General features: G+C 35.6%; 1 protein-coding gene across 3 annotated transcripts in view; it reads right to left on the bottom strand.

Annotated features, from left to right (window-relative positions):
• FSTL5 (follistatin like 5) overlaps nucleotides 1-23,324 on the bottom strand; it is a 375,292-nt gene extending 351,968 nt beyond the window's left edge. For 2 of the 3 annotated variants that reach the window (XM_085578843.1, XM_085578845.1), the window contains exon 1: nucleotides 23,169-23,324. The gene's annotated coding sequence lies outside the window, so the exon portion shown is untranslated. Of the gene's footprint in view, nucleotides 1-13,376; nucleotides 13,456-23,168 lie in introns of those variants that run through there. The other variant, XM_077782912.2, reaches the window with a different exon arrangement.
• Between the last annotated feature and the right edge of the window lie 1,085 nt (nucleotides 23,325-24,409).

The raw sequence follows: 24,409 nt of genomic DNA, 5'->3' as shown, positions 1-24,409 counted from the left end.
TATACAGGTTTCCTTAAACCAAGGAAAGCATGCAGATTTTAGATATGACAAAATAAATGTATTTTAAAGCCTGGATTGTTACTGAAACCCCTAAGCAACCTGAGCTGGCACAAATCACATGATCAAGACATTATTCATTTTCTTATGTTTTAATATCCTTTTGATATGGTTATTTTTATCATGAAAAATCTCATCTTCCCATGGCAATTACCTTCTTTATTACTCATATTTAACTAAGAGCAAAATATATGCAGTGAGTACTGAATGGCCTTTAATGTGCCATGCAGTCACTCTAGTCATACAGTTCCCAGAAAAGTAAAATAACTGTTTCCATTATACAGCCACAGTTTCACTCAGTTTGGATGAATAATTTTCTCCACACACTTTTTTCCTTCCCCTGACCATAACATTAATTGGTCTAAAGCCTCACTTGCAGCTAGGACTTCAAACACCATTACAACTAAGAATACTATTCAGGTGATTATTGCAATATTAGATGCACTTGATTTACTGCACAAACCATGTGGTTAAAATGTTGTGGTTATGTTTCTGTTTAAAGTTTTCCTATGTGCTTTTTCAAGCTGGAGAAGGCATTTCCAGACACTAGATTAAGGTAAAGTTTCAATTATTTTCTTCTGTCATTGTCACCTCAACCTACTCAGTATTTCCTGATCTAATTGCATAACTGGTTAGAAAAACAGATGGGCCCAAGTTTAGAAATACTGCCCAAAAGGTGTATATTTAGACATGCCATTCATTATGTGGAAGGCAGACTTCCACCCACCCTCACATCTATTCAGTAACATATCTTCCCAGAAACATGAAGAACATGAGAAACAGAATGAAGCATTGATAGAAGCATTTTTATCAAGCAGGACAGATTTATTATGCAGAAAATACTAAGCCAGAGGAAATATCTTCACTACCCTTACCTTTATCCACAGCAGCTCTCTTCTGCAGGAATCTGCAGCTGCAAATATCTGTCTGGGATGATAATGCTGGCTGGAAAGGCATGCTCTACCCAAGGAAAAAAATGGCACCAAAAATGTGGAAATTTGCTGCTTAAAGGGCTAATTCAGCCTTTTTATACCTCTGTGGGTTTTGCTTTTTGTTCAAGTGTTCTTAGGGAATCAGGGCAGAGTCAGTTCTCTTTAGATCATTGCTTGAGGGAAAAGGCCACCATAAAGTTAAGGGAAATTCTTTCAATGGAAAGAGATTAAGATCCTTCAAGAAACTGGGAAATTAGGACTATTTAGATTGATTGCTAATGATCACTGTTATAAGAAAACCTGTTGGTTTAAAATGTGCTTAGTAAAGCTTAACAAGAGAAGCAGCTGGATATCAGCAACAAAAATTAAAATACACAGCTTTAAGCTAATTTCTCTTGCTAGAGTTTTGGTAAAAATACAGTGAACTGCTTGAGAGAAATTAAAAAATAGAAAAGAATAATTACACATAATTAAGATCTCATTTTTATCTTAGCAAGGCACTCAGAGTTATAACAAAAAATGTCAGATTGTGTAACAAATCTCCTGTAGTGCCCATCAAAACACCCCAGAAGAAATATTTTAGGAGAATCTCCAAAACACTACCAAATAACACCAAACACCTAAAACAAACAAACAGTTTCAGTAAAGTCACCATTTTTCACTGTTCTAGTGTGCTTTCCATAAAATCTTCTCAAAGTATTTTGCAAACACTGATATATTTTTCAAGTTGTTCCTTTATGCTCACCACACTGGTCTCCAGTTACTGCTGCTGACCAGTAAGAACAATTACTAGAGAAAAAAGTCCTGCACTGTAAGGCTTGCATTCAAAAGCAAAACACAAGTGAATGACTACAAGCTCAGCCTGGCCTCATACTTTAATGCCACAATAATTTTCTTAAGGACACAAATTTTCCCTTGAAATCATGCAATTATTTTTTACATTTCCTGAAACCATAAAAAAAGTCTATTTTCTAGAATTAATCAACACCTAATCAACACAGACAAAGGAGTGATACTTCCCTTCAGATGTTTTTTCTGGCACACATTTAAAGCCTTTATTTAGTCTTAGATTCTAGTCTATTCTAGTAGTTATTTTTTTCCATTTTTAACAAAATAAATCAACATTTAATCAAATATTTCAGTATTATCTACCAAAACATTACATTGAAGTATGGCCTCAAAACAAATTTGTCCTTTGTCCTATCCACTAAAAAGCCTTTAAGAATCCTGAACTTCCTTGGGTAAAAACTTTGCTTTTATTCAAATTTAAGGTCCAGCTCTTCCTCTGGAAACAGGAATTAATAATTAAGATTTTTGATGTTTGCATCTGATATATCTGCAAGACTTCTGAGCTTCCTTCAAAGCTGGGGTCACTGAAGGAAAAAATGAGAAAACCCAAAAAAAACAATAGTATGTGTTTGCTGTTGTGCAAAGGCTGTTTCCAGAAGAACGCAGAACTTGGCTACAGACTGATTGCCCTGTCAGCTTCCTACAGGAGCAAAAATTTCAGCACCCTGCCAAATGACACAGTGACATCAGGTCACCTTCCCTGCAAGATTTCTTCTACCCTCTCTGTTAATTAGCAGTGGATAATCTGGCAATATGCTGTGCTCCTTGCTCTTCCTCAGCTTAAAAAAATAGATAATTCAAGGTATTGGGTCTCCATTTTTGTGAAGGATCTTTCTGTCTTCCTTGAAAACCACTCCACATTTCTCAAGAAACTACAAAGCAGATACTGCGTGTTAATAGAAAATAATGATGGCAGCTAGGGAATTTAATGGAAACCTACACAAGAAAAGTGAGGTCTGGGACAAGCCTGGTCTGCAATGGTCTCTTTCAACGAAAGATATGGGCCAGCAAAATAACACACATTGACTTCATGCTATTGTTTCTTCTGCTTGTGAAGTGCTATACCCCTGTTTATGCTCTGCACAAAAGAGAAAGCAAAAACTTTATAAGAAGACAGAACATTAATTATTATTTCTCTTCCACTTCTCTGCACTGCTAGTTACCCAGAGAAAATGATAATGCTCCAGTAAAATTCTCCACAATATGTCACATTAACATATCAATATGATATGCGGGTATCACCCGACAAAAATAACATGTTCCTCATTTGCTTATAAATTAAGTTCTCACTAGTAATTAAGTGGAACATACACATACTATATAATTAGATACAGATTTTTTTTTTACCCACAAAGAAGTAGTTAGATACACAAACTCATGAAGGAAACTAATTTCAGGCATTCCCATGTAAAATTGCTTATCATTTGCAGTATATAAAGTGGTTTTTATTTTTTCCTCATTGCGAATCAGAGTTGAGAGAAGATATTGAAAATTTAGAAATAAATAAATAAACTACATTTTAAAAAATATTAATATCAATACAGGAAAATTAACAAAATGCTATCTACCTTGAGACCAGGATCTGTCAGATTTTTTGGATAATATTTACAGACTGACTAGTAAAAAATATTACGCAAAAGGTAATTGATCCAATTAAACTCCCCCTTAGAAAAGGTTATTTTGTCTTCAAGAAAACATTCTGGTTAAGATCAGGGAAGGCAAATCTTACAGTTATGCAAAGGAATGTGAGTTTCATCACAGTACAGGTGAAGGTTATAATCACATAAGCAGTATTAGCCCTACAAAGATATTTCTTAAAACACTATTAGGAGACTAGAACTGCTATTTGTTAAGTAATCAAGGGGCTAACACACATATTATCCCCCAAAACCAGTTTTAGAAATAATCAGCAGTATCACACAGATGTGGAAGACATGATCATATTGTGGGTTCGCACAAATTGGGCGGCTTCAGATGCAAACACTGAGACAAAACTTTGAAAGAATACCAATAATTTGTTATTGAAGACCCATGTCAAAGATATGAGAGGCTCTGTAAAGCCTTTGCAATGACAATGCCAGATATTTTAATTTCTATATCTCAAAGAGTTACCACAATGACTAGTTTCCATCTCACCTAAAGGTGCTCTTAAAAGAGCTTAAAAATATGCAGTTCTCCTAAGACAATACAAAAGCCAAAGAAAAGTGAATCTCAAAAATGTTCAACTGTTTTGGCAGAGAATATTTAGCTTTTGCTCGACTAGTTAAATTGAAAAAATATCATGCACAATCACTGGTGGAAACGCAAATAAATTAGGAAGTCAGACTTCATTTTATGTAGTAAGAATAAGCTGTGTAGGTCTTTGTATATGTTTATATTCACTGTAAAAGCAAAAATGCTCCTATTCATTGGTAGCATTTTGTTCATTATTTGGTATTTGAAGTGCTCGAGTAAGTACAAAAGTGATAGTGAATAAAGTGGAAAAAGATTCAGTACTCCAACCTGAGAGAAGAAACTTGCTATTGTGAGTAAAATATTGATTACTTAAGCCAATAAATGCTCTGTAACTCAAACATAATCACTAAATCTTTTTAAAAAAAAAAAATAATTTTTTTCTGGTGTCTGATTTAACCTCGGCCAGCAACTTATGCACAGCACACAGAAAAGGGGAAAGAATTAAAGAGCAAGACTCAGAAGCCTTGTGGGTTGAGTAGTTCAGTAATTATAAAAAAAAAAATAAAGAAAAACAATTAACAATTGTTCATCACCATTTGAATTATGCCCTGCCAGTTCTTTTCCCTGCATTTATAAATGTTGAGAAATGACTCCTTAAGGTATGGAACACTCCCTTGGTCTGTTGAGGTCATATCTCCCAGCTGTGTCGCCTCCCAGAATCTTAGGCACCTGCCTCCTGCTTGCTGGTAAGGGGGGATGAGAAGCAGAAAAGGCAGTAATTAAAACACCTCTTATCAACCCCCATTCAGCATGAATCTAAGAGCTCATACCAGCTAGAGTGAAGAAAATTAATTCTATCCCAGCCAAAACAAACACACCTGCAAACTATTGTTCATAAGCTCTTTTTAATAACTTGAAAATTCAATATTTCTCCCTATAGAAAGGTTAAAGGATTTGTAAAGTAGGTCTCTGTTCAGAAAGTCATTAAGGAAAAACCAATAAATAGAATTGCTTTCCTAAGCTGGTACATCAGATTATCTTAACATATTATTATTTGTCTTCTCCAACAAAAGCTTGTCTTAAAGAAATTTTATATTAACTCTTCAAAACTTTTGTAGTGATGAGAAGGGCTAATGGGAAAGGAAAATGTGGACTGAGAAATGATGACAACTATGACAAGGCCTTAAGGGTTCTGTTGAGCAGAAATGCTGAATGTCACTGAGCTAATTGCTCACCATGGTTTGAGAGTTCTGACTGAGGGATAAGACACTCATTCATATGCAAACAGTGGTCCTAGTTCTAGTTCAAGAGTTTTTTCAAGTAAATTATTTGAATACGATTCTTAGCTTATCTGCTGTTTTGTCACTTGATAAGATTTTATGAATATTTTAGTATACACAAGGTATATTAACTTGGTAACACTCAAAGGTGTTTGACTTATGATGTATTCTTCTATGCAACCTGAAGGCCCCGTCTGCAGAAGTTGCAGGAGTAATTTCAGGTTCAAAACAGAAGCATGGCAAGTTGGTAGCAAGTCTGCAAAAAGAAAATATTTGTCTTACTAAAAAATAATAATTGTAAAGCAGAGCTCAGGAGAGTTTCAGAGATTGCACTAGATCCTACTTTGTATGCAACTGACATGAGGGTCTGAGATCTGCAATGGATGTTCTTTAGAGAAAGATGATCTTGACAAGAACTCATATTCGGGGCATATGAATATGCAAAGAATCATCTACTTTGATTCAAAATAGCAATGTTTTTAGAGGGGGAAAAAGAAAGAATAGTGCACATCATCTTATATTTTCCCTCTGAATATGTGTCCCCATTCTGTCAAGTTTAGCTTACAAAATTCCACTGGATTAAAATTACACATTAGGTTACCAGAGAAATTAAGTTTACTGCTGTGAAAATTTGGAAGGTTAGGGAAGCAAGACAAGGAGGACAGGCAAAGTGAGGGAGCACAACTTCATTTCATTAAGTGACAGAGAGAATATGTTTTTTGCCTTTTTAAAGATTGTGCCTTTGCTTTTACTGAAGGCATTTATCACTATTTATGTGCCCCCACTAAAATCAATCTCACAACTATGGCGTTTTGATTCTCTATTTGCTTTTGACCAACAGCATTAATTTATACACCCCAATAAAAAGATGGACAATTTTTCTCATAGGATGTGTTCAGATTTTAGATAAACGAGTTGATAAAGTCATTAAAGATTGATTTATAATATCCACCTTCTAAAACACCATTTAGGAATCTAAGCATGCAACTATAACTCCCAAAGTATAGAAATCAAGAAGTTCTTATAAACTTCAGTTGCTGACACTCAAAAATTATATTTGTCCATATAAGAGTGAAATAACCTGTTTTCAGGGACTGAAAACCCCTAAAGTCTGAGTGTTTCTTGTGCCAAAGACCACAACTATCTTTTCCTCATTTCAGGAGTTTTGCTGCCACTGATTCATTTTACAAAACTCAAAGATTGAATTTTCACAAAGGTTGGGGAAAATTTAATGCATTATAAATATCTTCTGTTCCATAAATACCCTTAACTAAAATTATGCTAAATCACTGAAGGTTTAAGTCAAATCATGTGTATATCTTTTATGCAATAATATTTTTCTGAATGTCCTTTCTCAACATGTGAAGAACCATTCATAAGATTCAATAATGTTAAAATAAACATGGTGAAGAAAACAGATGTTTTTGTGTTTCCATAGTGACCTTACCTTTTTGATCAATGATGCAACCCTGTGAAAAGACATAAGGACTATCAACAAAAGCTGCTCTTCTGGCAGCACATTCTCCTGATATGCACACCTACTAAAGGCAATAACACTAAAAAAAAGTTCTTTACAAGAACTTCCAAAATAACTTCAAAAATCCAAGCAACTTCCTCTCTACATGCCTTGTCTCCTTCCTATGCTGTGGCAAGATATGGTGAGCAGTATACAGGCCCAAAAAAGAAATGTGGATCCTGCAAATCTTACACATACAATCCAGCTGACATTTACAATTTCTACTCTTTTCTAGAACCCTTCTTAGTTTGACAATAAGCATGGTTTGATGAACTGATGGGAGTTTGACCCTTTGCTCTGCTATCCCCTCTAAAGAGGGACCTTTCTTCTATCATTGCCTTGTATGCCAAGACTTTGCCTACGGCCCACGACTGATCAGCTACTTGCTAAACCACACTGCCTCCTAGCTGGGTATGTGAAGAGTTGGTAATCTAGAAGAGCAAAATATAGTTTTCTGAATACTGTCTGGTTTTGTTTGGTTTTTTTTTTTTTAACAGGGTTTTATAATTTATCATAGAAAATTGTGTTTAAAGTCAGTGGCAAAGCAAGGCATCACTGAGAGAGAATACAGAAGTAGTTCAACTTGCCGTCAGTCCTGTGTTCCAGATGGAGTGACCAGATGAGCAAGCAGGACCTATTCCATCCAGACCCTGGGTAGCCTTCACCCTTTAGTATTTTAAGACAGACCACTTCACTCTACCCAGGTAGAGAAGCACTCACAGACACCACAGCTCAGTGATTTTGTCAACCAGCTATGTACGACTACATGATCAGTTCCCAGACTTGGGATGCTAGACCTTGACTTTAGGTTGATACCTAAAGTTATCAACCTAAAGGTGATAAATATGGTGTGATAAATTATGGATTGCCTATCTGCAAGAACAGACTTCTTTATTTTTGCAATGGAACAAATCAGCATGGGGAAGGGGGGGAGGTAGGGCATCAAAAGAATCTTCTCTCTGTTGTATCAGCTAAGATTTGCCAAACTCCAGCTGGAAAAAAACTAGGCATGCCCCAAAAAAAAAGGCATGACAAGGATGTGGTCATGTCAGGGATTTCAAGAGGTAAAATTAAATAATGGACTTCAAATCTGAGCATGCAAAAAGACCCCGCCATCATTATGCAATGACCTTCCGCTTCTTTGTACACTAATGCAATATGGTGGGCATGTGTTATTCCTACTATGTGCACATCCAGATCAGTAATAGCTAGTTTTAAAATTGTTACTTTTTGACATTTTGAATTGGTGGAAATAAAATATTATTAGTATTATTTTAAAATAATTTTAATGTGCTTTTTCTTTTTGCTATTCACTCTTTCCATTCAGTGAGAAGACCTAAGTGATGAAAATATTCAAGATTATCCAAAAGGACTGCTAGACCTGTGTAATCATGTAATCTAATGGATGTCTGCACAGATAAAGACTTGATTCTTTTGTAGACTAAAACAGTGGTTTTAGTTCTTACACTTCTGCTTTTAATTTTGAAAACTGTATTTCCTGAAGAAAAAACAGAGAAAGGGAGTAGACATTACAAAAAAAAAAAAAAAAGATAAAAAAAAATCACTACTGTATTTTGAAGTTTTGAAGGAGAAAATTTCTAATTTCTAAACATAAGGAGGAAAGGAGTAATCCAAGGGGAAAGAAGCCAACAATAAAACCTCAACAACAGCAAAAATGCCAAAAAAGTCTTTGGTACATGCATGGAAATCAGGAAGGAAAAACCAACATATGAAAAGCATGTATGCTCATTTTATCCTGTGCATACCCATAAATATGGTGCTTTCTTTGGAATCTTTGAAACTTGATGTATCTGCTGAGCTCTGTCTCTGGCCCTTGAAACGGGGAGCCCAGCTGGGCTCTGCTCACATGGCAATACTTTAAACAGGATGCCAGGGTGCTGCAAAAAACCTGTAAATGCTAAAATCTGCTTAAAATTTGGGAACTGTAAGAGTCTACATCTTCAAATATTCCAATCTGCTTTAGCTGAGTGTTCCATTTAGGTGTCTGTATAGTACCATAGTCCAGAGTGACAGCATCAATTCATACTGCTTACATCCCTGTATTTCTGCAGTACTTGCAGGTTTTGCCATTACTCTCACCACTCTGTATCCTGCTGTGCTGGGATGCATTACACTGCATTTCACCTGCAGGCAAAATGTTCAAATTTTTGTTACAGGTGCACTAGGAGATACAAAACAAGGCACAAAAATAGGGCAGATAATGGAAATGTTTCTTGCAAGTGGGGAAAATTGCAGTAGGGAAATAATTTAGGTGCAAGAGATAAGACTTCTATTGTTATTTTTTTTCAGGATGTACTGTGGGAGCACAAATATAAAAACTCAGATTCAGACACAGCACAAGTTCCATTGGAATGGAACGCTCATTAACTAACCATGAATTTTTCAACATAACTTAGACAAGTATCCTGAAGGGGCATATATCATACAAGTTAAATGTGCCATTTCCCACTCTGTGCCTAGAAAGGTCAATATTAGGATGAAATTATTTGACAATATGACTTTTGATTATTTTAATTAAAGCTGCTTGCCAGCACTACAATGTAGGCATATTCTTACAGAATTTTGAAACAGATAAATTGTTATTCTAATTGTATGCTCATATATTTTAAAAATTTACTTTCTGCTCTTCCATGCTTCTCATTCCCAATTAGCAGAATCAGGCTGAAAGCAATTAATGATGTTGCCAACCACCTGGTCTGCTAATAGGTTGATCAACATAAGATGCAAATCTAAGCAACTTAACATTCTTTAACAGGAATAAAAGTTGTCTGGATCAAATAATCCCTGACAAATCAATCAACATGGCTGGCCATTTGCTTCAAAGACTTTTGTATTATGGAAAAGTATTGTTATGCATCCCATATAATTGAGATGCATAGAATGACTTGGTGGGTGACACTGTGCTATAGAATCAGAAACAGCATGAAAAAATTACCCTCTAAAAAATATAGAGCTTTCATTTCTGAATTAGCCTGCACAAACTCAGCAAGGAGTTCCCAAAACTTCTTTCATTCAAACAATAGCCATACACAGCTCCTGTTAGTCATCCTCAGTGCCAGAGGGAAAAAAAATAATCTTGCTCTACATTTGAAAAATAGATTGCAGTCTGACCACATGCGGGTCTTTTGGATGGGACTCCTATTTCACATCTAGATAGAAAAAGCAATTCTTGCAATGCTTGGCCAATAAAGTTACGGGTAAGATGTAAATTCTAAGCATAATAAGGCATACCATGACAAGGAGGGGGAAAAAAAAGAGAATACAGTATTTGAAAATAGGTGGCAAAGAAACAATTGCTGGAAAACCTCCATGTCATTTTCATTCAAGCATATTGTTCTTAGTTTGCCTTATATACATAGCTGATCAATAAAAAGAGGTCTATCAGGGGCATTTATATCTACGCACACTTCAAAGGCTGTCAGGTTTAAAAGAATAGCAAGAGTTACATTGCTCCATCTAGGTAAACAACTGATTAATTTCAGCAGTTCCAAGTTCCAGATTTATCATTTATTCATGAAAAAATATCTTGAAATCACACACACAGAAAATCCCCCTCTCAAATAGACACATTATAAAATATAAAAATACAACAGTGCTATCCCTTGCTCTAGTGCATTTGTTATAGAAGTGAGACTGATGGTGATCATTCCTTTATGGTTGTTGCTGATCTGTCCTTGAGGAGCTTTGAGCCAAGAAGCCATCTAGCCACCTCAGCAGACAGCAGTGCTCACAGGGATAAAGGCTGGCTTTACATGGGACTGCCAGAACACCTGTACAGTGCCATAGCAATGCCTTCCACACGGGACATGGCTTGTGTGCCAGGGCAAAGCCAGTAGACTTGGCACATGACTGAGCCTGGGAAGGCAAACACTCTGCATTTTTATTATTCCTGTCGGAAAGAACACGGCAAACCATCTTTCACTGATGGTTTCATCTTTCACTTTTACACACAGCTGATAATAGAAAAAACAAAATTTTTTCTCCTACTTGCAAACCTTTAGAATTCTTACCTTCAAAGTGCACATTATACTGTGAACCAGTAACTGCTAAACATCATATCTTAGAGAATGTTTAGTCACTTGCTAGCAAGATGAGGCAGCAGTGGAAGAGAAAGCATGAAAGATAATGATTAATATATTAATTATTTGGAGACAAAGTCCATAAAGCATGGAGTGCTTTAATTAGTCTGTATACATAGGGAGCCTCCATTCAGAAAACTTCCACTCTATTTGTGGGAACCAAATAAAACTGATCTCTCTTCAAAGGTTCCAGCCCTAGACGCGTGTGTGTATATATGTACATATACACTCCCAGATAATCTCTGCTTGAATAAATATTGATTTTGTGCTGTAAATTGTCTCTCAGAGCAGAAACTCTGCAAAGAATGGTGCAATAATAGCCCCGAGCAAGCTGGCTTGCACAATAAATGTATCCTGTTTCTTAGCACGTTTTCTTTTTCACCAAATGCTATGTCTTGGGAGACTTTGCCAGTTTGTTATTCAATAAGTACTTCTAATCAAGGAATCACAAATGAGTTTGCACAAACAGCTTCGCCATACTTCTTTCTTCTAGGATGCAAAGAATATATTTTTTAATCAAATAAGCACACAGATGTCCCTGGGAAAGCAAAATGAATGGCATTTTCCCCACTCCTTTTTAGAAACCACAGAGATTTACATAACCACATCAGCAAAGCAAGAATCATGACAAAGTTATAATGTGAAATGACAAGAGAGGAGCATAAGCTGTGTTACCACTGTGGGCATCTCTCTGCTGTAGCTGAAATGGATTTGGTCACAAAAAATAGTGGCAATCAGAAAAAGGGAAAAGTTAGGAAGCAAGAAAAGCCAAGAAGAAGCGAAGAAATTTTCATAGCACTCATGTCTCCCTTAATTATTAACCTTTATTAAATGAAGGCATAACACCAAACACACATGAATCTCTCATTCGGGATATAAAGAACAGGAAAGATGGGGTTCGTTGCAACTAACATAACTAGACAAACAGAAAACATGAGAAATATGAGAACAGAAGATAGAAATGTACTTTTTCAGATTTACAAACTATTAACATTATTCTTACTGTGTTGTTTTGGGGTTTTTTATTAGATCTGTTAGTACTTGTTTAAAAGAATGATGAATATTCTGTCAACATGATGTGTGTTTACTTAGCCTCCTCCTTCACAAAAAAAAATCAACAGCTGTCCAGCATTGATGCTGTGGAAATGTCAATTATTTCTAATTACATAAGACTAAAATTTTACTTGTCCCCTTGTTTTTTCAAGAGTCTTTCCACAGCATTCAGCAGAATTTTTTTCTTGGCTTCTTAAAGCAAAGTTAGGTGTGTTTTACAAAGAAGTTGACTGCAAGTTCTAGGAAAAAAATAATATGTCAACATTTCTTTACAATATTGACTCTTTAAAATTGTTCTATGCTATTGATAAGTAACTATGGGATTTCTCATACAGTCTGCTTTTCTTACTTTTTTAAGGAAAGAATTTGAAATATTTTGATAAGCAATCACTATTTCAACGCTGAGTTGTCTAACCTTTTCACATAACTTTGTGAAAGAAACACGAACCTCCTGGTGAGTTACACAAAAAGAAAATGCCAGCTGAAGTTACTGAATACAGAATCTGTCTTATTCTCATTTTACTTAAGCTAATATGCTATAGAGGCTACAATGTAAGACTAAATAATATAGCAAAGGAAAGGAAAAAAAAATTAAAAATTCAATATTTTCCAAATAAAACTAAAGACAACCAACTTAGATGTAAGATGCAAGAAGAGAGAACTTTTTGTTGATTTACTGCATTTGCATATCTGTCAGGTTTAAGCTTCCTAAAGTTCCCTAGCTAAAATATTATTCAATTGTGCTACCTGGAAAAATATGGCAGCTTTTAAAAATTAAGCTGTCACTATATTTCTGCTCAGTTTCTCCCTCAGTGACTGAAAAGTCAAATTCTAACCTCAGTTATGGGGATGTAAATGAGAGTGAAAAATCTATCTTTGTAACAGCTGCTACATTTCATTTCAATATATAACCAGACATTTTTTACAAGGTATTTTTTTAGAAATTACATAGTATATGTTATGCATTTCATGAATCAGTTCAAGCTCTATTTTGATAACTCATTAAAAGATGTTTTAAGATATAAACAAAAAGTTCAAATTATAATAGTAATAATCACCAGCTTGTCTTATCTTTCTAATTTATAAATTAAGAATTACAATTAAAAGGGATAAAGGCAGAAAAAAGTGGTTTTAATCTGAATAGAATATGGTCCTCAATAGAATGAGCATGTACAAGAATAGCATTTATCTCTGTGCCAAAGTTATCATAAACTGCCAGGATTCACACCAGGACTACATGAAAGGGCAGCCACAACAAAGGCTTAGCAGATGTAAAAAAAACCCACAGAATGGAAAGCACCAAAGCAAACCACAGAAGACTAAGCCGAATCTTCCAAGAAACTGATATTCAGCATAACACAGAGCAACATGAATAGTTCTCAAGATGTTCAGCAATCAATGATGGAAAACATACCTGCTTAGCTGGAATTTCTTTGACTTTTCTCACAAAACTCAGTTTCAGAGCTCAAAACACCTTGAGCATTTGAGAATCTCCACCCTATACACAGTGAGCACTACATGATCATGTCACAAGCTGACTTTTCACAAGCTCAAGGAGACCTTCCCACACAGTTCATACAGATTAGGAGATGCTCATCTGGCAGAGCCCCTTCCACTACTGCCAAGCTGATTTTTGACGTCTGCTTTTCCTCCTCATATGTCTGCTATTCTCAACAGTCCTTTAGATTCCCTGGCTACTTGCCCATCACCAGGCCACCCTAGCTGCACCTGTATTCATTATTGAAAATGAGCATGTCAGTGTGATGTGACAGTTTTATCTCCTACCCAGCTTTACAGGGGAATCAGCTGTGAGGGGAGAAGAGGTGGAGATGCTTCTTCCACCTGCAAACTTCCTTTCATTTAGTATAGAGTAAATAGTTTAAAATATGGGTAGATTCAAAGAGACAGCAGATTCATTTCTCACTGGGAACAATATCAAGTTACTACATTGTTCATTTTCTGATTTACCAGGAAGCAAGAAGTACCTACTTCCATGACTGTAACAATTCCAGGGAAAATAAACAATCCCCGGGAAAAATAAACAATCCCCAGTCCTCCCTATTTACAGTACAACCAAAATGGGTACATGTACTTAAAGAGGATTAACAAAATAGAATGGATAGGTGAATATCTGTTGTTGGTAAGTCAATCTTAGAGAACAGTCCCCAAAACCCCTTAAAAACTTAAGCAGAATTCATGCTGTGCTTGCATGCATCACTGTTTTACACTGCCAGCTACATGAAAGGGCAGGGCATCATTAAAAAAAAAAAAAAAATCCATAATTTTGACCCCAGCTATATTCCACTAAAGGCAGAAGAGGGGGAAACTCACAGAACTTTGTGGTGAGGTGGCTACTGGGTGCTTAACACCACAAAATACACCGCTTTTCTTATGAATCAAAGTATATTTGAAAAGAAGATATCAATAAAAATTTCCACCAGCATGGAAGTAAAAGAGAGGGTGGGAAACAAAGGTGTACTAGAAAGACTGAAGATGCGAGCAAAGCTTTTCAATCTGTAGCAAGCCCTTCATTAAATTTCAAGTGCTTGAGCCATTCTTTGCACATCTCAAAACCACATGTTCCCACACACTTAGCTTTTGATTATAAATACAACTTTCACATTTTCCTAATGTCGAGTAGCTATTGCTTTAGGCAAAGTAGTACTTAACATTCTTGAGTGTGTGAAATTTAGGGTAAGGGGAAAAATCATCTCTATTTTTTTCAAATTTCCAGCCCTGTTTAGAGTAAACATCAGTTGTCTCATCAGCTGCTATTATGACAAAGAATGTACTCCAAGTGCACAGATGTGGATCCTGGAAACAAATTAGGCCTTTAGGAAAAAGATTTTTTTCTTCTTCTTCTTTTCATAAAAAGAACTAAAAGACTGAATTATGCACTGATTTTAATAACAAACAATATTGGATGACATTTTTTACTTGACAAAGTGAAATTTCCTCCCGACTGCCATTATTTCAGCCTGAGTGTTTTCAAAAGAATTAACCCATTAGTAACTGCTATATCTTCAAGCTGAGTTGAAGTGTGAGAGAACATATATATATGACTTGATTGAATGTAAAGTACTTCCATCACACCCCCTGAGGAATTTGAAAAGGTTGGAATTTTCAAAAGTATGTTCTGCAGATGATCTGATTTGCTCTTATTGTTTTCACCTAAACTCTGTGGAGGAAAAGGAAGTGCTGTAGCCAGTTTTAAAAGCTGATTTATATGGACAGCTGGATATCACAGTCTGACATGAATGGCTGTGTAAGGCAATAAGTATTTTCTAAACACACTCAAGATATTGCTTTAGTTCTGAGACAATAGCCAACACTATTTTCTGCATATAGGAAACTAAAATATTTATAGCAGGTATCACAGAGGTAAAAGACTCATACAAATCATGATTTTTTCCATTTTTGCCCAGGAAGATTTGGCCAATCCTCAACTCCTCTATCACCTACAGTTTGCCAATTCCTCACCTGTATCAGCAGCCCCAGAAGTAATAGAAATTTAAAGGCTAATTTATGAAAAACCCACAAATTTGCAACTACTTCTACTCTAATCAGATTCTTTTATCTCTGGGGCTCAAAAACTGGATTTGTTCATATGGCCTTTGTCAGGACAGCAAAGTTTATGGATATCACTATTCTCTATGGGAAACCTGCACAAAAGGTTTATCTCTGAACAGGATTTGAAAAGAGGAGCAAACTGATCAAAGCCTGATGAATATCAGAGCATAAAAGCAAAGCAATAGAGAGGAGGGGAAAATACACAGAGGGTGCAGAAGCAGGAAGAGACATTAAATGCAAGTATATTCCAACTTGCATCTCCTAAAATTCCAATGTCACAATCTTATAATAAAAGTAAAAATAATTAATATTTCATTAATATTGTTATAATCATAAATATAGTAACAAAATATTATACTAAATTAACAAGAACACAAAAAAATCACTACTTTTCACTGATCTTCCTTTCTGATCCTCTCACAGCTATGGCCCAGTACTCCTAAAAGCACTTTACAACTGCCTAAATTGTCTGTTAAGATGAGCTATTCTTATGCCTTTTGCTATGACACAGATTTGCAATCAAAACAGAGCTGCTTATTCAAAAAAAGTAGGAAACCATTCTTTGTCCTTCTGTTTCACTTGGAATTGGATACAACTGATGAATTAATGTGTTTCCTGAATGGTTGCATACTGTTTGACTGAAGTCAATAATTATATTCATAATATTAAAGCAGTTAATAAATTAAGATACTTACATAACTCTATTACATACATTTTATAAAGTTCAAGCATGACATGTGTTTCCACACTAGCTATTGCAATCCCTCTTCCTTTAGCTCAGTTCCCACAACAAGGAAAAGATATATAAAAGAACATGTTTACATGATATTTCTCATTGCTGAGCAGGATGCAGACAGGGTTTTTGATGCTTTTCTATCTGCCAAAATCAGGTAAATCTATGAATTAATATTTTCCATATTTTTTGGGTATTCCTTTTCCACACAATCCTTTCCTGAGTAAGGCACAGTTAAAGTGTTGAAAAATGCATAGCTCTCAACAACACTGGAGACGGCTTCCCTAAACAGCATGCTTTTATAACTTTTCCTCTCTATATTTCAAAATCTTCTGTGTATTCTGTCCAAGCAGATGTTGATTTACAAAAATGCACCATGTAGCAATCTCTGCTTATCATAGAAATGGAAATTTTGGGAAATTGGATATGTTATCATATCAAGAATACTTAAGAAAAATTCATATTTTTGGAATATTTTTAATGCTTTCAATGTGAAATAGCACAGTCCTTACATGCTCTTTTTAGTCATTTGGTGGCAGTATTTTCAAAGCATATTCAAGGTTTCTCTGCTATGTGAAAATACAATCTTTAACTCTTTATTTAGCACTCGCACTATAAAATTCACTCTTCCTCTGCCCAATAAAGCTGTATTTTATACCTGTAAATTAAAAAAGAGTAAAATACAAATAGTTTTGTGGACAGTAGTGTCAAGGACCAAAATTAAACACAATTCCTTTGTTTTCTGTTAGATTGCTTTAAAGATGGTGTCTTGCAAAACTTGCAGATGCAGCACCAAATACAACTTCTCATCCACTTCCCCAGGGGCTTCCTTCCTGGCCCGATCTCCTGAGATGCCAAAAGCAAAATGTTGTCCTGATGAGAGGTGTTGAACTACAATGCTTCCTATTTTCAGGAGCATCTGTATTCTCCTTTTCTTTTGCTGCAGACTATCTCAGAACTTTACAGTAAATAGGCAACAAACCCAATGTTCAAAAATATCAACACAGCCTTGACTTTTGCCCATATCAGGTATCCCTAACATACACATTACAATAGTAAACATGTATGGGTGAATGTTTATATAAAATTTTAACACTTGTTTAATCTAGAGCAATAAGAAATTGATAGCAAAATAATTTATGAACTGCTATAATAAACCAGGATTTGGCAAACTTAAAATAATTTAAACTAGGGCTTGAAAAGATTGAATTTATTCAAAATCACAAAATCCAAATTTAACTGTGTCCTAGTTTCTGCAAGTCTCACTGAGAAAAGCTCAGTGAGAGCTCTTCCAAGTTCAAGATGACAGCTTTCCCATTCCTGTGCAATGAAACATAGATTCACTTAAACTATGAGAAAAACTGTAAGTTTATGAAGTCCCTGTTAAAGCAGCAAGCACTGAAAAGGTCAAAAACATTTTAGTTTTACCAACAGACACACCAATACGTAAACATTTACCCTAACAAAAGCAAAGCTTCATAAGCTTGTGAGCCTAAAAATATACTAGTAAAGCTATTGCAGAGCAATAACAGGAGTCTTCATCACAACAGGGTTCTTTTTAAACAAACCACATATTTAGCAGTATGCTTGAACTACAGCATCACAGAATACATTATACTAGTTTGTTATTTTATTGCAGAAAAAAACTGTGGTACTTTCACAACTTAAATACAACACTGCCAGATTCAGTAACACTTGTTACTGCATATAAAAATTACTCCAAACTTAAAAAAAGAAAATAGAAATTTCAGCACAGGAAAAAGAATAGCTGCAAACAACCAAGGAAAAATCGCTCTGCTCATTACTTTATACAGATATTAAGACCCTGTACAAATTGTTAATGACAATCATTCCTGCTTCTCAATAAATAAGACCCTTTAGAACAACTGCATTACCTTAAGAAAAGCTCCATTATCATCATCAGAAGATCTGTACAACATTCACTGGACATTAAATTCCATTTTTGCCTTTTACATTTAGGATATGGACTTTTGGATACATTAGTTAGATGCTCTTCAAAACATGGCAAGCAAGCAACTAGGGGTCACTCTAGAAACATTTCTTCAGTCTTATTTCGGGCTACAAAAGCAGGTCTGAGAGACACTTGTCTAACCTAGGAAGGGCTGTCTGCACTCTTTCTAACACCACCTTCAGGTGGCATTTCTTTGCATCTTCTCAACAGGCACAGGGCTGAACCTCAAGGAGGTGAGGTATCAGCCCTGGATCTATCATTATCATTCAGCAATCCTCCCAGCAGAGCAAACTCGAGAGTTCACTGGCTCTGAGAGCTGTCCCAGGCAGAGGGAGGTTGCTGGTCACAGGTGCTGTGGTCGGGGAGAGCTCAGAGGGTCTCACTTCGGGCTGCTGTTTTAGGACCACAAGAGAGGCGGCTTTAGTCATAGTAATCTCCCATCTTGGCCACAATTCAGGTCAGAAAATGTCTTTGAAAATTTGCAAAGGAAAATATTATCCCACTCAGGATGTTATTCAGGCAAGCAGAAAAATTTCCAAGGCTGTCCAAGAAAATCCAGGTTCTCATTAGTTCCTGGTGACAGTGTTTCTGATAAGCTCCAGGTGAGATGCAATTCATCATGGCCAAGACCTAAAAAGCATTTTTCAATCATGGTGCAGCTGGGGGTAGGGGAAAAGACACTGCCAGAGGAGCAAAGCCAGTCATTAAAAAAACTTGAGAAGCCAGGAATTAGATTAAATTGCAGGGGCAATGTTTGTACTCATGGAAGGCAGATTCTAAGAGCTGACAAATCTGGTGCAAGACTGGGCACTTCCTAAGGAGTAGGAATGGGTTTTAAGTCAGTAAAAGGAAACACAAATGCAGCAACTAACAAGCAGCAAGTTGAGCAGCCCATAGTAACACTTTTCTGATAAGGATAGCACATCATTACCACCAAAAACTACAGCTAGAATGGTGTTCTACAGCACACACAGCTCTGGCAAACTTTACAGTCAACCCAGGATGAGTATAAATATACAGAAATCCTCCTTAATAACCATTTCCTACCCGATTATTTCCCTTTCCCTCAGCTGGTCACCTTTGCAATCACTTTTATTGTATTTCTGAATCCAAAAGACAAACTCAGGGCCAATTTCCTTAAGCCTCTATGACAAGGTGTTTTCTGTCACCTCTGAGGCTACTGTGGATCTTACTCATCAGAAAACTAGTATTTACCAAATCCCATCAAAGTACTTGCAGATACTATAGACTGTTGCCTTGAGAGTCTATAATATAGTTGTACTCTCAGGCTTTAAATCCATTGTGAACCACTAAGCAGCTGTTTCTCATTTATTTAGTATAACCCATTTACATGTGTGTTATGGAAAGCACCACTACTCAATGCAAAAATCCATAAGATACTTCTATATTTAATTATTGTTTTCTAAACCATCTATGAGTGCACTTATGCAAATAAACCTCCTTGTACAACCTAATGTCTCAGTTCAACAAAACACAGAGTCACGTGCTAACTACTGAAAGCTCTAGGCTGAGCGAGAAAGCAGAGCTGGTCAGACTCTCACTACAAGATGAGAACCCTCCATTTTCAGTAAGCATTTTGAAACATCAATTTTCTTAATTATTAAAACTTTGAGTTTGTTGCTTTCTTTGGAGAAGAGATGACTACCACCTCAGGAAAAACATTTTATGGAAATCTGTCCTAAATTGATTTCTTCCCTTAAAGCTATTCTTTTTTCCAAAGCCACAGAAACCCCTCTTAAAGGTACATTTTGGTATCAGTTTGACTTACAAACATAATGGGAGCATTCCTTGAATTTCAGGGGCAATACTAATCTTTTCTTTTAATTAAGATTACTCTGACATATGACATTTTTATATTCATAAATTAAAAGAGAACACAAAGTAACTTTTCATGAAATGAAATAATGTTGCAAACACATCAAAACCACCAAAATTAAGACTTGTCCTAGAGTTCAAAGCCATACTCTGTTTTACAGTCTACAAATAGAGCCTCATCAATTAAAATTTAAAATTTCTGGCTATGCTTGGCCCATGTATCTTTCATTCAAAACATGTTTCTCTTATTTCCTTCCTCTTTTTCTTGAGAAGTAGGTATTTACTATCTCTACATTTTCCTGAATGTCACAGTCATTTTCAATGACCTACAATTTTCAGTGACTTGCTACATTTATGCCTTTGAAAATTCAGCACTTTCTGTAAATTTCCAACATTTAAGCATGACCCATGATTCTTGTAAATGAAATGTCAGTCTGTCTTTCTTACAAACTGTAAAAAGTATTTTCTTGCACAATTTTTAGTGAGTCAAAGTCTGTCTACAAATTAAAAAAAATAAAATGCACAAGTCATCATTCCTAGCTTGTGTAAATCAATACATACTTGATAAGCAGTCATTTATGCTACATTTTGGTCATTATTTTGACTAGATGGAATAGTCTGCTGCTTAGGTTCAATAATAAATGTCAGGCTCAAATTCCGTTAGCAAAAAGTTGAATTTAAATTTGGCTCTGGACCAAAAGACCTCTGGAGGTTTCAATCAACTGAAATCATTCTATGATTTAAATGATGTTCTTTGTATTTCTTGCTTAAGTCACTTGGAAAATGATTTGATTAAAGTATTTCTCATGAGATCAATTTTGATTCAATAAGGCTATCATTACATGTTGAAAAACAAGAAAAACTTTGAGGCTATTTAGTTTTGTAAGGGATATTAAATAATTCAGGCTATTGGGTAAGGAAAATCCAAATATTTTAAACAGATGCTATGAAATACGTAATATTATATATTACATATATTGTAATATGAAATATGTAATATAGAACAAGAAAAAAGTCTATGTGGGAAATACGTACTAAGATGTATTTCAGATGCACTAATGCATATTTCACTGTAATCTGAATTACATAAATTCCTCAGATACTTCTAGATTCTTGGAGAAAAATACGCTTTCCTTCTGACATCTATCTGAAGCATTTTGATGGACATGAACCCTTTGAGTGCAGAGCCTCCCATATTAGACTAGCAAAATGTCTAAATACAATGTTTACAACCTCTAGGCTAAAACCAATTAATGTAGCAAAACAAACAAACAAAATCCTAACTGAGTATTCCATTATTCAATCACATCAAGCTTCCTTTATGAGTTAAAAATAAAACCAGCCAAAATGTATTTAGTTTTATGTGATTTGTTAAATAAAAAGCAATGATAAAGTTTGAAAAATAGTTTCTCTGACTACATAAACTGAAATGTATGTATCCATTTTTCTAAATGGTGTTCTGTTTATTAGAAATAAAAAAATTTAAGCACTCTACTGATTTTCAAGTCTTTATGAAAAATACAAATATTACACAAAGCATGAAAACTTTTTCCCCAGAAGCAACACTCCTCAGACAACAGCATTATAGAGGTTGGAAAGACCTCAGGAGACATCCACTCCAAATTTATGCTCAACACACGCTTAAAAATACTTAACATAGAGCACATGACAGCATATCTTCCTGTAAAGATATTGGCAGTATTCAAAACTCAGCTGCAGAAACATATCCTAAGAGGAGCAGGTCTTCAGCTTAAAGCTTGTTCTGCAGCTCGACACCAAGGCCAGGAATAGCTGCACCAACACTACTCACAAGACTTGATGCAGGAAGTTACTCTACAGGGAAAAGGAGTAGAGGAGAAAAAAAATAGGAACCCTGGACACTTTTAACATAATTCTGTGAGCTTTTCACTAAAGCTTTCAAAGAAATGGAATCACTCCAGCTGAAACTGAGAACAGTACATATGTATACATGACTTAGGCAGCCATAAGGAAAAGGCACAAGGCTTAAAGGACCTCAAACTTCAAAGTATCTTATATAGTCCCTTGTATGAATTTTAATTCTGACAGTATTGCTGAAAGTGAAATGCATTTCCTTCCAATTCCTCAAATGCAATTCTAAGGTATTATTTAGTTTAACAGCATCATTTTCTACTGCATAAAAAAAAATCTCCATAATACTGTATAGAAATATAGATTTGATGATTTTTCATTTGGAAAAGTTGTGTGCAGATCAGAGAAGAAAATTAGATATTTTAAATAACGTGTTTATTCAACTCAGCAACTTCTCTTTTTACAGCATTTCCCACTGAGACTATAACGCACATTTCTCTTAAGAAGACTAATTAGCTGAGCCCAGGTTTTTTTAAACAAAGTGGTCACCAGAGTAAAGGGTGAAGACATGAAAGTGCCATCATCATTACACTTTGTCTAAAAAAATGTGAAAATTATTTACAGTTCTCTTTTTCTATGCTAAAAAACAACAGAACAAAGTCTCCTTCAAACAGCAGCATAGTTCAAAGAAATCAAATTAATTTATTTATAGAAAATTAACTTTTTCTCAAATCTGTAGCACTTCAGATGTTTGATATCACCATAGAATTTAAGTATTATAAGTAGAAGCCATTAATTAAATTCTCATTAAACATTTAATTAAAACTAATTATTTCTTCATGTTTTCTCATATTGGGTTTTGCATCATCAACATACCACAGGGGCATTTTCAATCTGGTTTAGTAGAGAAAGATCATATACCCTGGAAGATTTTTTTAATGATGATACTTTAATTTTATTCTGAATCTAATCTGTTTTAACATTTCTATCATCTCAGTTTCCTGAAAACAGATATAAATGTGGAGTCAAGCTCAAGATGAGCAACTACTGCACCTGGAGTGGTGATTAAAAGCAATTAACTATAAATAATTGAAAATCGGTGAAATTTAAAACAACATTTTTCTTATTTTCATGAACTAGCCAAGATTATTCACACACACTTAGAAACAACAACTATTTCAAGAATTGAGCAGGAGCTATTTCTCTGGGAAAAACAAACTCTGTGAACAAGCATACCCCCTCTCACTGGGATAGGTGGCACTTACCTAGAGGAAAGTTGCTGTTCATGATCACTTGATCCTGCAAGCACAACCTTTGGGTACAGCTATTTGGAAGCACAGCCACTGGCCTCTTAAAGAAAATTATCCTGCTGGTCTCTCCTCAGTCCCCAAGTAGCTTCAAACTGGATTAGGAGGTTTTTAACCTCCTTTTCAAATGCTTCCAGAAGATCCTTAACTGCCTACCACCCCATGACAATTAAACAAGACACAACCTACACAACAGGATATCAACCCAATGGCATCAATCTCATTTATATGTAGCTACCATCACAAGCAGCTGGGAAGGGTTTGCCATAAGTACTGACAGCTGGGTAAGTAGGAGGGCTCAGTATGGCTGTTGAAAGATAATCTGGCTCCTAATTCTGAAAACCTGGCAGTTATTTGTCCCAGAGAAGGACTAATGGGCCAGTTGATGGCCAGATGGAAAAAGTTAGGAGACAATCTAGCCGACTAACACAGGCAGCTTATGATTTAATACTAAAACATGGAAGCCCATCAAAATGGTTCCAAATGGGGTCTTTTTTTTTTTGTTTTAATCTCATTGTTTTGGCAAAGACTTCATGTCATGGTAATGTAAGTGTTTCTGCTCAGCATTTGCCTCTTGCTGAAGGCCATCTACTGCACGGCGGCCTTGTGGTCCCGAATGCTGCAGGACTTCCAGGGAGACATCACAACTGGGGCAGTGAATCGCTGAATTTGATCCATAGATATCTGAACTAGGGCTGTCTCTGTGTAGTGCCAGAGAATTCTTTGTCTTCTAAAGATTGTTAACAGGCAGGAAATGCAGTTCTGAGCATGCTGCCAGCATATAAAAGAAAATATAGTTGGAAACTTAGCACCGTAAGAAAGAAACTAGTAAATAGATTGCAATTGTTCTAAAGAGATGGCAATCTATATGGCAGATGTCAAGAAAAATGGGTAGAGTGGTATACCTAAAATATTCCAAGTTTAATTACAATGCACTAAGGGAAAAGAATGCACAACCAAACCTCAGAGAAGCTATGTGGGTTTTTGTTTAGGAAGAGGAATGAAGTCTGCCATTTGGCAGTATAGTATGATAGATCTTGCTACCATGGCCCTAACAGTGCACTCAGAGTGTATTTTGGTTTAGAGCTAGATTCCTGTGTTTTATGCCTGAGTTTAATAGTAAAATTTAAAATCTTGCTTTTCAGTTCTAGGCAAACCTGAATGTATGGCTGCACAGTGTTTGCCTGTTACACTGGAAG

This window comes from Lonchura striata, chromosome 4 (assembly GCF_050655825.1).
Source record: "Lonchura striata isolate lonStrDom1 chromosome 4, ASM5065582v1, whole genome shotgun sequence".
NCBI classification, from domain to species: domain Eukaryota; kingdom Metazoa; phylum Chordata; class Aves; order Passeriformes; family Estrildidae; genus Lonchura; species Lonchura striata.
Note: the sequence above shows the minus strand (reverse complement) of the source record. Positions and strands in the feature narration are given on the sequence as shown.